The sequence below is a fragment of the Cydia strobilella genome, chromosome 11 (genome assembly GCF_947568885.1).
Source record: "Cydia strobilella chromosome 11, ilCydStro3.1, whole genome shotgun sequence".
Classification (NCBI taxonomy): Eukaryota; Metazoa; Arthropoda; class Insecta; order Lepidoptera; family Tortricidae; genus Cydia; species Cydia strobilella.
In genome coordinates, this window is record NC_086051.1 from 17,469,421 (window position 1) to 17,482,645 (window position 13,225).

At 37.5% G+C, this 13,225-nt stretch overlaps 1 protein-coding gene across 2 annotated transcripts in view; it reads left to right on the forward strand.

The window, feature by feature from the left end:
• Positions 1–13,225, forward strand: part of LOC134745610 (E3 ubiquitin-protein ligase RNF144A) — a 207,557-nt gene that overhangs the window by 103,435 nt on the left and 90,897 nt on the right. The window lies entirely within an intron of this gene.

Genomic DNA, 13,225 nt, shown 5'->3' on the forward strand with positions numbered 1-13,225 from the left:
TTTATGCAACGATTTAAAAAACCCTTATGTACTAGTTCATACAAAAAAAAAACGATTTTGTACTGAAAAACGATTTATGAATTTTTTTACGCTTGCCATTTGGTAAATAGGCAATTTACACGAATATTCTGCACATCATTTTGAAGCTCGATATGTCTGTTAAATTAAAAAAGTAAACTCCACAAAAAACTGTTACCCGACTGCGACTTAGCGGTATTATTCTGTAAGTCGATTTTGTATACAATTGTATGGAAAAAATTACAAGTGCCAAAATAGTTATGAGCGTATGTCCGATGACCGTATGTGGTAGTGTATGTCCATACATTTGTACATGATCTATACCCCAATATCAACATTTTACTCGATACCAATACCACGATACCACGTCCATACCAATTTACAGAACTTTGTATGCAGGGGGGTGCCTTTTCTCTGCAGCTGACTGTACATAAGTACTAACTTACCTACTTTGTCACTTGGCTTGAAAATTAAAGAATAAGAATAAAGATCATTTATTTTCAGCTAAAGGTTACAGACATTCCAGGGGTCTCCGCACTAGGCAGTGCCTGTATCGCGGGTAACCAATTATAATTTAAATATCAGACTTTGTTACAATTAAAAACTATCATTTAGTATCATTTGGGACTACCTATTTATCATTTGGGACTACCTATTGGTTAAAATTATGACTACTATCGAGTATAGTCTGCATCTTCTCAAATGATTTTTACGCTTAAGACGGTAATCTGTTAAAAGCCATTGTCTCTTTTATGCGAGCGGTCGGACATTGTGTGCCATTGTGTGTGAGCGCCGCACGCGCGAACATGTGTTAGAAATGCCTCCACTGATACATTGTTTATGTAATTCACGTTTTTATGCACTATGGGTACTGACTGCCTCAAATAAAAGCTGTTTTTAGGGTTTCGTACCCAAAGGGTAAAAACGGGACCCTATTACTAAGTCTGTCCGTCTGTCTGTCTGTCACCAGGCTGTATCTCATGAACCGTGATAGCTAGACAGTTGAAATTTTCACAGATGATGTATTTCTGTTGCCGCTATAACAACAAATACTAAAAAGTACGGAACCCTAGGTGCGCGAGTCTGACTCGCACTTGGCCGGTTTTTTTTATCCCTTGTTTACATTTATTTTCCCGCAAAACAAACGAAACACAATCCCACTGTGTTTGTTCTAAAATAATTGTAGGAAATCTGATCTTTATTTTGATCCCATGTTCGCATTTCATCGCCATTTCCACTATTATTTTAAGTATTCTTGCCTATATTTAGTTGCTTTTATAAACAATACTTGTTTATTTAAATCGTCTGTTTAGTTGGAAATTATGTTCTTTTATGATTAATTATACTTATTCTAAATTATTGTAATGTATACTAAGTCTTTTTCTAGGTGTTACTGTTGACTTAATGTTTAAATTAATATAATAATGCATGCTGTGATTGCCTGTAAGTGGGGGATCAATAAAAAATGTGCCCTTTTTGTAAGTTAATACTAGTATGTAAATTGTATCTTCTGTTGGTGATCCTAATAAACAAATAAACAAACAAATTAACGTTTTGTCTACTACGAATTGATTCATAATATATCTTTCTATGAAGCTATGATTTTAATCGGGAGAAGTATCAAAATTATCTTCTGTTCGCGAATTCGTCTGCGTGGGATGATGATGATGATTGGTATAAACTATCCTAGGTACTTCCTCGGACCTCAAATTACCTTCATTTAACATTTTCGTCTAAATCTGTTCAGCGGTTTAAGCGAGAAGGGGTAACATACAGACATACAGTGTTACTTTCTCACTTATGATGGTAAGGGATTGCTAAGCTGTTATTTATATTTGCAATTATATCTAAGGCATGGTTGCAATGTTAGTAATGCCCATGTCATGACTTTACGTAACAACATCATCATGAATCATCTCAATTAATTCATCAGGAAGTGGCAATTAATGAGCAAATTGAGAAGGCTCTGGTTACTTTAATTAATTTGCTTGACTCACTGTTGAACACTATGACAACTGTGAAACTAGTTTCTCGTTGATAATTGATAAAATTACGAAAATTAAAAAATATCTAATATTGTCTTCGGTTACCGCGATAGTTACTCATGAAATAAAACTATGAAAACGGATTATATCGCGTATATTGAATTTATAATACTGTTCAGCTTTGGCTTTGTATTTTTAGGATTTTTTCTTGTAATTACTGTGGCAACACCAAAGTTACGGTTTGAATTTGAATATTGTTCTGTCATAAGCTCCCAGAGCTAGTATGTCATGAGCCTACTACCAGTTAACACTATGTCTCGCCATTATTGTTAATTTTCTCGCAATTTGTTAAAAGCACTACTGCTAATATCTAGAATATTTTAAAATCAGTGCTGTGTAGCCGAAGGACGCCGCGCCCATCCGTGAAGTGAAGAATCCTAGGTCTAAGTTGGATGATCAAGGTAACGGTTCTAAGCTTACCTCTAGCTTGCGACAAGGGCAGCCCGGGACCAACACCAGGGTCTACAACGGAGGCCAACGGTTCAAGCCCACAACTCCCGGATTGCAAGGTAACTTCGCCCTACACTGTTTTGCACTTTAGTTTCATTTCACAGGTTAATTTTAGTATAGCACAATTTTCTTACTCAACCGGCCCCTAAATTTCATCCCTTTACAGTCCATTCTCTCGTCAGTGAACAAATACATCCCGACGTTTCGAACCCTTTACAGCGTTCGTGGTCAACGGGTGATTGAGGAAAAACTACAAAGTGCAAAAATACCCACATAATAATAATGAACCATCATAGACTATAAACTTTAAGGCTGGTTGTACATGCAAAATCGGTTCATAAGGCTAGTTATACAATACAACTATTTTCAAGTAAAGATATATATATATATATATATATATATATATACGCAATAAAGTTTCATCGTTTTCATAGTTTTATTTCATAAAAAATATCTACTTAACATTTTTAAATAGTTACCTAGTGTACCTACCGTAAACTTAATTAGTATTCATAGGTATATGTCAATTGGGTATTAATGTTGACGACCATAATTACCTCGTATACGAGTATATCATTGTCAATATTTACTCACAAACCTTGTTTGTCTCTAAAAGCAAATTTATTTGTTTCTTACTTTTACCATCGAGAATTATAATGAAATTCTCTTCTGGACTTCATCTTTCCCTCTTTACTTTACAATTCAAAAACCGGCCAAGTGTGAGTCGGACTCGCGTTCCAAGGGTTCCGTACATTATACAGTTTTTAACAAAGTTTTTTTTTTAATGTGAAACGTGAGTGAAATGTCTGTGAAAAAACCCTTAGGTGATGTCAGATCAAAAACTAAGTAATTAAGTCCGACTCACGCTTGACTGCACATTTCTTATAGGTTTTCCTGTCATCTATAGGTAAAGAACTATTTTGTTTGTTTGTCACGAAGTTTGAAAAACTTAATTTTTAATTCTCATTTACATCATATAAAAGTGGCCCCCATGTTTAAAATTCATTTTTGTTTACGTTATTTTTTTTAATTTATCGAGAAAAGAAATCTTTGAATGGGGTCGACTAAACTTATTTCGTTTTAAGTTTAACCCTGCTAAGACACAGGTTTGCGTGTTTACCGCAAAAAAGTTAGAGTTTGTCGTGTCACCTCGTTTTGAGAGCACTCCCCTGACTGCCGCATCCAGCATCGGAATCCTCGGCGTCGACATTTCGAGTGAAGTCCAGTTCCGCGGCCATTTAGAGGGTAAGGCCAAATTAGCCTCACAAAAGCTCGGTGTGCTCAACAGATCGAGACAGTATTTCACGCCGGCCCACCGCCTACAGCTGTATAAAGCGCAGGTTCGCCCACACATGGAATACTGCTCTCATCTAAGGGCAGGGGCACCCCAATACCAGCTTCTCCCTCTGGACCGCATCCAACGAAGATCGACTCGAATTGTCGACTGCCAGCGTATTTCGGAACGGCTCGACTCCTTGGCGCTGCGTAGAGATGTGGCCTCGCTCTGCATTTTCTATCGCGTGTATAACGGGGAGTGCTCCGAGGAATTGTTCGGATTAATACCTGCCGCTTCTTTTCGCCATCGCCCTACGCGACAACATTACCATCCTCACAACTTAGATGGTTGGCAGTCCTCAACTGTGCGTTTCTCTAGAAACTTCCTGCCTCGCACAGCTAAACTGTGGAATGAACTGTCGCCTGCGGTATTTCCGGACCGATATGACCTTCAAACCTTCAAGAAAAGAGCGTACTCCCATATTAAAGGCCGGCAACGCACTTACAACCCCTCTGGTGTTGTGGGTGTCCATGGGCGGCGGTAATCGCTTACCATCAGGTGATCCGTCTGCTCGTTTGCCTCCTATTTCATAAAAAAATTTTTTTTTTTAATTTTTATTTAATTATTTACATGTCCGTCTTTGGGTCACAAACTTACTTTTCGACTTAATTGGTCCAGTCGTTTTGAAGAAAATGGGCTGTGACAGACGGACCGACAGACAGACAGACAGACGCACGAGTGATTCTATAAGGGTTCCGTTTCCTTTTGATGTATACGGAACCCTAAAAACGAACAAGTGCTTCCAGTTTTCAGTGCGTGTCCGTCTCAGAGGACATACTCGAGAACCTACTCAGTACCAATTAATTTAACTGCCTTGCTTATAGCTCCATCATTTAACCCTTGCAATGCCCAGCTGACGTGAAATCCAATTTGCTTCAACGCGGGCACGTCACGCCCGTCCTTCACTGTCACAGCCTGTCCTGTACGCCCTCCATTCAATTCCAAACCCTAACAGAAAGGCTGTAAGAGCAATGTCCCTTGGCTTGTTTGTTTATCCAGTGTGAACGAGTCACTTAAAGCAGGCCCGCTAATTCATACAATCCGACTATAGTATTACGGTGATCCAATTACTGTGGTAGTGTTATGGTGGAATAGATTTTTAGCATGTGATGGTGAAGGCTACTGTATGACTTTTTAATACTGGATAAAAGTACGATAAATCTATATTCAATTTTAATAGAGTCATGTCCAGATTGTATTAACTTTCTCGTCAATCGCCGTAGGATAAGCCGTCACATATATGTTAAAGTTAGATCATATCCAGATTCAGTTTACAATTTATCAATGACTGCAGAATAAGTTCTACATTTCTAAACGCTTCTCACTGCACTCACCTTGACCATATGGTTGACTGGTAGAGAATGTCATGAGGCATTAATTCCGCCATTTGTTTTTTTTTTATATGCAATAAAATAATAATATAGGCAGTCAAATATCTCAATGTGCAGGTTGTAGAAATTGGGTCCCATCTCTCACCCCTGAGGCACACCTGATATGAAAGCTACATCTGACTCACGACTACTCGTTCCGCATAAATCATGAATAATTTAGCCCAGCTTTGGCTAACACGAAGTATCGCATATCCATAAATTGTGTTACGAAAGTGAATATATTAAAACAAAATTACAGCGCCTAGGTAAAAACATTGCTGTAGGTGCGGTAATAAACTTTTTTTAATGGAATCTACTTAAGCATCTGACCAATCAGACCACGCCACCAATGTGTAACCAGGGACCGGACAACCCTTTCCGCGATAAAACCCTTTCAATGGGCGACACTTAAACACGGCTAACACATTGAAAGACTTTCCCTTTTGAACTGCAAGCCCATTCATACCCTTACCTTTGACTAACCCTTACCGAAAAGCTAACCAAAAATAAGGCTAGCTCTTAATAAGGGTTACCCTTATCTTTAAGCGCTTTTTATAAAGGTTTCCCTTTGCGTGAAAGAGACAGGATTAGTATATATCTACGGTAGTGTATGAAAGGAAAGAAAATACGTGCCTAGTCAAAGAACGCTGCCGTCGCCGCCGACGATCGCTCGGATTCGAAGTAATGTGTTCTTTATGAACAAGGAAGACGACTTAAATTAGCACGCTTATATGCTAAAAGGGAAGCCCTTTATAAGGCTAACCCTTATAAGCAATATGCAAGGTGTTGGTGAGCGGATGATAAGGGTTTTGTAAGGGTATTTGGGTTACCGATTACTCAAATGTGGTAGCTTTATATAAGGGTTTTTAAAACCAAAACAAAGGGTTTCGTGTGGCAAAGGGTATGGTGAGTTAAGCCTTAAAACCCCGATAAGGGATAGCGGGCCGGTCCCTGTGTGTAACTGAGTACTATAAATTATAACTGTAAATTCTTCTGGGTTTAAAATACACACGTGACACGCAAAAGCGAATTAAAATATAAAAAAGTTTTCCACAATCACTTGGTAGGTAGCAAGTCGACATTCGTTATGCCTTAGGCGTTTCTTTGATCTATAATAAACATTTTGTTTGTAACCAGCAATTTAAATTCCAATTTTATATTCTCTTTTCATAAAAGAGACTGGTAAGTTTGAAATCTAATTAGCCTAATGCTTTTATGAGCTAGCTGCTATGTATTTTATTTAGTCCGACCTTGTTTTTACAAGTATATTTTACTTGGAGTGTCTATTAATAGGATTTCATTTATTTGAGTGGTATGAGGTACTTACGTTAATAATATTATAAGGATAGGAACACGTGCAATGTGTTTAATGATTACATAATATGAAATAAAAGTACGTCCCTCCCGTAGCCTTAAGCTTTCCATTCCCCCTCATCGCACTGGTTTCCTGACCAACTCCTATACTCTTCAGGCGACACGCCTGTGGAACGACCTTCCACTCAACATGAGAAAAGCTCAAAGTAAATTCACGTTCAAGCGTATGCTGCGCAAGCATTTGTCTGAAACATGTAAGTAATGTTTCACAGTAGGTACATGTATAAGTATATATGTAGATATGTATGTAAGTGTATCATACAAAGTATATGTTTAAGTTTATGATTTAAATATAATAGGTATACTATAATTAGTATTTAATTTGTAAATAGTAGGTAGTGATATCGTTTAATTATTTTCAAATACAGTACAAAGCCTGCACCAACAAACTTCTCTTTTTGGCACAGTGGTTGACTGGTAGAGAATGCCTTAAGGCATTAAGTCCACCATTTGTACTTATTTTATGTGCAATAAAGTATAAATAAATAACTATATAAAAGTATGAAAACGGATTATATCGCGTTTGTGGTCCACGGGTGACTGAGGAAAAACTACAATGTGCAAAAATAACCACATACAAAAAATAATGAACCATAAATGATCTCATTATAAACTATAAACAAGAAATAATATATAGTCTATAATTATAAACTATATATTTTTTTAAATAAACTATAAACTTTAAGGCTGGTTGTACAGTCGCCATCAGATATATCGGAGCGGCCAAGGCGTTCACAAATATCTCAACACGCCTCTATTGTCAAGGCGTTAGAGTGCGTGTTCAGATATTGTGAACACCTCGGCCGCTCCGATATATCTGATGGCGACTGTACATGCAAAATTTGTTCATAATTCATAAGGCTAGTTATACAATACAACTATTTTCAAGTAAAGATGTACGCGATAAAGCTACGCCGGCTCTAACCCTACACCTCTTACCCGAGAAGATTTAATTCTCTAATTAATTTAGTTTTTATAGTTTTCTTTTACGAGTAACTATCGCGGTAACCGAAGACAATATGTGTCGTTTTCAAGCAAAAGGTACCACATTGACGCTTACCATAGAGACGCTCAGAACAGATTATTCGTATGAAGATACAACCAAATTTCGTCCTTGTAGTACCTTTTGCTCGAAAACGTCACATATTATGATTACATAATATCTTTGGCTACACAAAAACTGCCTGATTTTTATTTTTAGGGTTCCGTACCTAAAGGGTAAAAACGGGACCCTATTACTAAGACTCCTCTGTCCGTCTGTCTGTCACCAGGCTGTATCTCATGAACCGTGATAGCTAGACAGTTGAAATTTTCACAGATGATGTATTTCGTATTTCTTCACCTACATACACCCTTTTTTTACCCAGGGGAATCCGTTATGGATCCCACCGGCCCGGGAGAAGGCTAAGGTGAGTATGTCCGACTCCCACGGACTAAACCCCCTGGGGTGTTCCGCAGCGCGCTTTGTGGGCGGGGTTTCGGGAACGTGACTTTAGACCTCCGATACCTCGCCGGCGTTGCCCTCGCGGGCTCGTCTTTTGGGACTGCTCCAGCAGCCTGCTCCGCTGAAGGCGCCTCGGAACACTTGAGGACCTTCCAGCTCAGAACCTCTTCAGGCGAGTGATGGAACTCCCGGCCCATCACCCGCAGGTCCCCGTTCACCTACATACACCCGGGTCAACTTTGACATCTGATAATATATTACTATGAACTAGAAAGTTTTGGCAAGCCGGAATTCTTGTGAGCTACTTAAAACGATTAAAACTATTTTCAAATAAAAACTGAATGAGACAAAATAATGGTTTTTAAATATTTAAAAAAAAGGCAATATTTACAAATGCAGAAAATAATTTTAATGACATATAAAATTTACAAAGCAATGTCAAAATATGCAACACCAGGGTCAAGGTTATACAAATTGAAAATGAATTATCGACGTATGTTATGGTCTTATGGTACAGTCGCCATCAGATATATCGAAGCGGCCGAGGTGCTCAGAAATGTCTCAACACTAACGCCTTGACATTAGAGGCGTGTTCAGATATTATTGAGCGCCTTGGCCGCTCCGATATATCTTATGGCGACTGTACAGTCAAGTGTAAAAATATGGGTGCACTCATCATACTCAAAAATGTGTCCCATAGCTCTTATGTCAGCGAATTAAGAACTACGGGACATTTTTGAGTAACGTTGTATGCACCCATATTTTTACAATTAGCCTCATGCATGAAGTTTATATTTGAACGAAATATGTTTTATTCGGATGTTTGTTACCGTTATATCATGTTACAAATGCATTTCCGTTTTTAAATTACCATTTAATTACTCAAAATTATAAATAAAAAATACAAAAATTTGCCCGCGAAAAGCTAGTGAGCGAAACGCTCGAAACGCCACGTGACGTCACGCGTTCGACAGATTAGTGTCATTAGTAGCAAACGTCAGTTGGGCCGCCCAACGTGTGACATCATCACGCTCTGTCGAATTTGCGCCAAAAATTATGAGCGTTTCAACCGCTCAAAAATTTTCAACATTTTAAATATTTTTTAATAAAATAATGTTAAGGTTTACAAAAGTATTTTTATCATTTCCGGTGTTCCAACGATATAAATTATGAATCCAAAAATAAGAATAAATTCATGCATGGAGCTAATTGACGGTATGTTCTATTCTTTACCCGTTTTGCTCGGTTATATTATCAGCATCCCTTTGTCTTTGGTCATGTGCGTCAGCATGCAGATCACGTATACCTAATGTTCACGTTTTTATCATTTATCGCTACGAATAAGACATCCGTTACGTACCGTGACATTAATATAATATATGCTGTATTGACGTAAGGTATCCATGCGATATAAATAAACGCGACCATAATAGGCCAGTTGTACATATTTGCTTAATTTAGTTACAGAATAAGTGATAGTATTATCATACAGAACGGCCACGCACCGCCCCGCCCCGATTAGAATTACCTCGCCCCGCGACAGCAGATTGACGAGCTTTTGCCGAACGCTCAGTTCGATTTTTAAACAACTTACTCACACAATGGCATGACGCGTGTACGCGTGTATAGAAACGCAAATGATTGTGAGATGGTTGGCGTGTCCGCCCTGTGATATAGTTGTGAGTACTAGGACACATTTAGCCTATGCAATCATAGACAGACGTCATATAATGACGCCAGTATAATGATAAGACTATCATCATTTCGTAATTATTGTGTTTGTTTGCAAATTGCCGTAATCTGGCTCGTTTGCTTGTTAACTGCAATTTATATTGTAGTGTTTGTATCGATACAAGTGTGTTGCGATGGAAATGTTTTCCTTTTCTTCTTATACTAGGGTAAACTCGCATTATTTGGTGACACGCCTAATTAGGTGATACAAGTTTTGAAGCATTACACCCAGGAAAGCTAGTGAATTAGGGCCTTTTAAATGGGACCTCACGGCTTCACGGCTTCGGCGGCTTTGCCGTGAGGCCCATTTAAAAGGCCCTAATTCACTAGCTTTCCTGGGTGTCATGCTTCAAAACTTGTATCACCGAATTAGACGTGTCACCAAAAAATGCGAGTTTACCCTACTAGTTACTTGGAAATTGATTGGATAGGATAGGTAATGAAGTATGGTTTTGAGTTTTGATTATATATCTTTTACTTTTTTGAGTGTTAACTTATTTCTTAGTATTTAGAGGTGTATAACAAAATCAATTCAACCAAACGTTCAATGGACTTTTTTCTTAAGGCACATCATTTGCCTTAAGGGAGATCTGTCTCTGCTCTCATCGGCTCCTTTTGCTACGGAAAGATTTACCCTCTTATTTGTAAAACTTAGCAAAGTTCTGATAAAATTTGCCTCTTTTTAACAATGTCAATTTACGGTATACGGTGCAAAATATCAAATAAACTGTCAATGTGATAGAAACTTTTAATTGACATTGAATCGTCCGTGACATGAAGTGATAAAGTGCGTGAAGATTAATTGATTGACTGATTGATCAACGCTTAGGTATTTCATTAATCATTAGCCAACTCAACTCAATTCAACCTGATAGACCTTCACGCTCAAAATTGAACATAATCATTACCTACTTTTGACGAATGGATTTAAATTTTGTATAGGTAAGGGATATGAGAGAGCCATTTTATAAGACCCGTTACGGGCTTACACTTTTATTCGGAAGTTTTTATAAAACTTGAACTCTTATTCAAGAATAAATAGGATCACATGATTTAATTTGTTTAATAAGTTTCGAATTTGTACGATTTAGTTCCATTTGTCCCCACACCACGTGCCCGCTGCTATAGGTACATGCGGCAAGGACAGATGGGAATGATTTTCATATGAATGCACCTATTTCCATCTGCGCCCGTCGGGGACAAATGGGAATGTTCTGCCATTCCTCAACCCACCAACGGAGCGGCAGCTGATGTTCACGAGGGTTCATCATACATAGCAGTTAACCGCTATACGAGTTTTCGCCCGGGAGGCGATAACTGACGAAATTTGCGCCTGGCTCGCGGTTGCATTTTTTCCTAAACAGACTCATTAGCACTTTTGAGTTTTGAGCTTTGAAACCGCTTTAACTCACGCTCTTTCACGTTTTGCGCCAAATTAAGGCTTAAAACCTGGCCCGTTTTAGGGTTCCGTACCCAAAGGTAAAAACGGGACCCTATTACTAACTGTTTTTTTATGCCACCTATCCCTAAAACATAAACATTTTCCTTAAAAATCTGTTAATAGCAGCTACAGTAGTGGAAACATTTCCCTAGCTTTATATCAATTTAGAAACGTCCAGAACATTTCTCGCGTTGTTTTTCTGTTTTTGTTTAGAGGCCATTCGCAAATTACAACATTTCCAAGGAGATTAGTGTCCGGCCGACTGTGACAAAGCTTCTTTATTGAGACACGTTTTTTCAGCTTCGTATTTCTGTAATTTAATTGCCAAGCAATTGAAATAAACATTATAGGTATTGCAGTTTTTTTGAGGCCTTATTACAAGCCTCATTTTAGAGTTTGACTAAGCCAACTACAGTGTCGCCATCAGAAAATTTTATATTTACAACAACAAATTTACAACAACAAATTTTGGCGCCGCTATAGTGGCTACAAAAGGACGCCACTCAGCATATGCTCTGGTATAAATAAATACCACAGCGCTGGTTTTCTGTGGCACCCCGGGCCGGAGGGTATCTTAGAACTATTTGGGATAAATATAAAAATACAAATAATATAAATACTTACTATAAAGATACAGATAGGTTATAGATTCATGTAGGGTAAAATGTTATGATGGTAAGGGTAGGTAGATATAATTAGTATTATAGACATTATAAGAGGTAGATAAAATAATAACTTTATGTATAACTCTGGTATATCGGAGCGGCCGAGGCATCACGCCTCTATGGTCAAGGCGTTAGCGTGCGTGTTCAGATATTTTTGAGTATCTCGTCCGCTCCTATACACGGTGGCTAAATAATAAGTGCATTCCCATATTTGTGGTTAAATAAATTTATTTTCTCAAAAGAAATTTAACATTTCACTTAAATAGAGAAAATCCAAGATAAAACATAAAATATGAGTGAGCATGCAGGTAATTAACAAGTTATAATAACAAATAAAAACTAGAACATGTCATTCACGAGCATTAATTACTTGTAAAAATAAGCATACGAGCATGCTTAGCAAAGTTGTATACTTATGTTATAAACATGTGGGTATGACCAAATTTATTACAAGTTACTTAATACAAGATACATATTTCCCGTTGCCAGGGAGGTTTTGAGATTATACTGAGCAACTTTAACTATGTAGACCTGTACCAATAACTTCTGAGGTTATAAGAATATTAATGTTGCTTATTTTTTATATATAGTTTCCAGACCATATACTAAACCTAAAAATAATATTTTGTGTCATCCTAGGTATTTGCTTAGGTAGAAATTTAGGTATTTCTTTTTTCAATCAGCATTCTGTAAAAAAAATATTAGAGACGAAATTCTTTGTTTCCCTGTAAAGGCAAAGTGGCTTACGACGTACACACGCATTTTGTGTCATTTTCATCCACGGCTATAATGGCATTTAATAAATACCTAATATTGATCCTAAAACGCCTAAAAAAATATTAGAGTCGGTAAGTGAAGTGTTGTACTTTACAGAACATTGTTATATGTTATTCAAACAAATCTGTGTCAAATTCATCCACCGCTTTTATTTAAAAAAATTTTTTTTCTAATTAACACCCTGTATCTGCCACAAAAAAAAATTCATATTATTAAGTTTACGTCTACAATATTATAATACCACATTGAGACATCATTCATAATTTGGGTCATTTTGATCCACGGTTTTTTTACTATCTGGCAAAATAAAACTCAATTGAGCAAGAAGGGCGTGCGCGGGGAAGGGTACCTACGCGGGTGGGGTGCTTATTATACTTGCCGCAATATCAGCTGGCGACTGAGATCTTAATACTATCTCCTTTACCCTTGTTAAGACCAACCAAGAGATGGCATTATGAGCTGTCTCGCCACTTAGTTTTGCGATACAGTGTGTTTATTTCATTTGGAGGCATAATTACATTGTCTTATCAATCTTACCGTAGTAGGTATATAAATATAATTAAAAATAAACTGT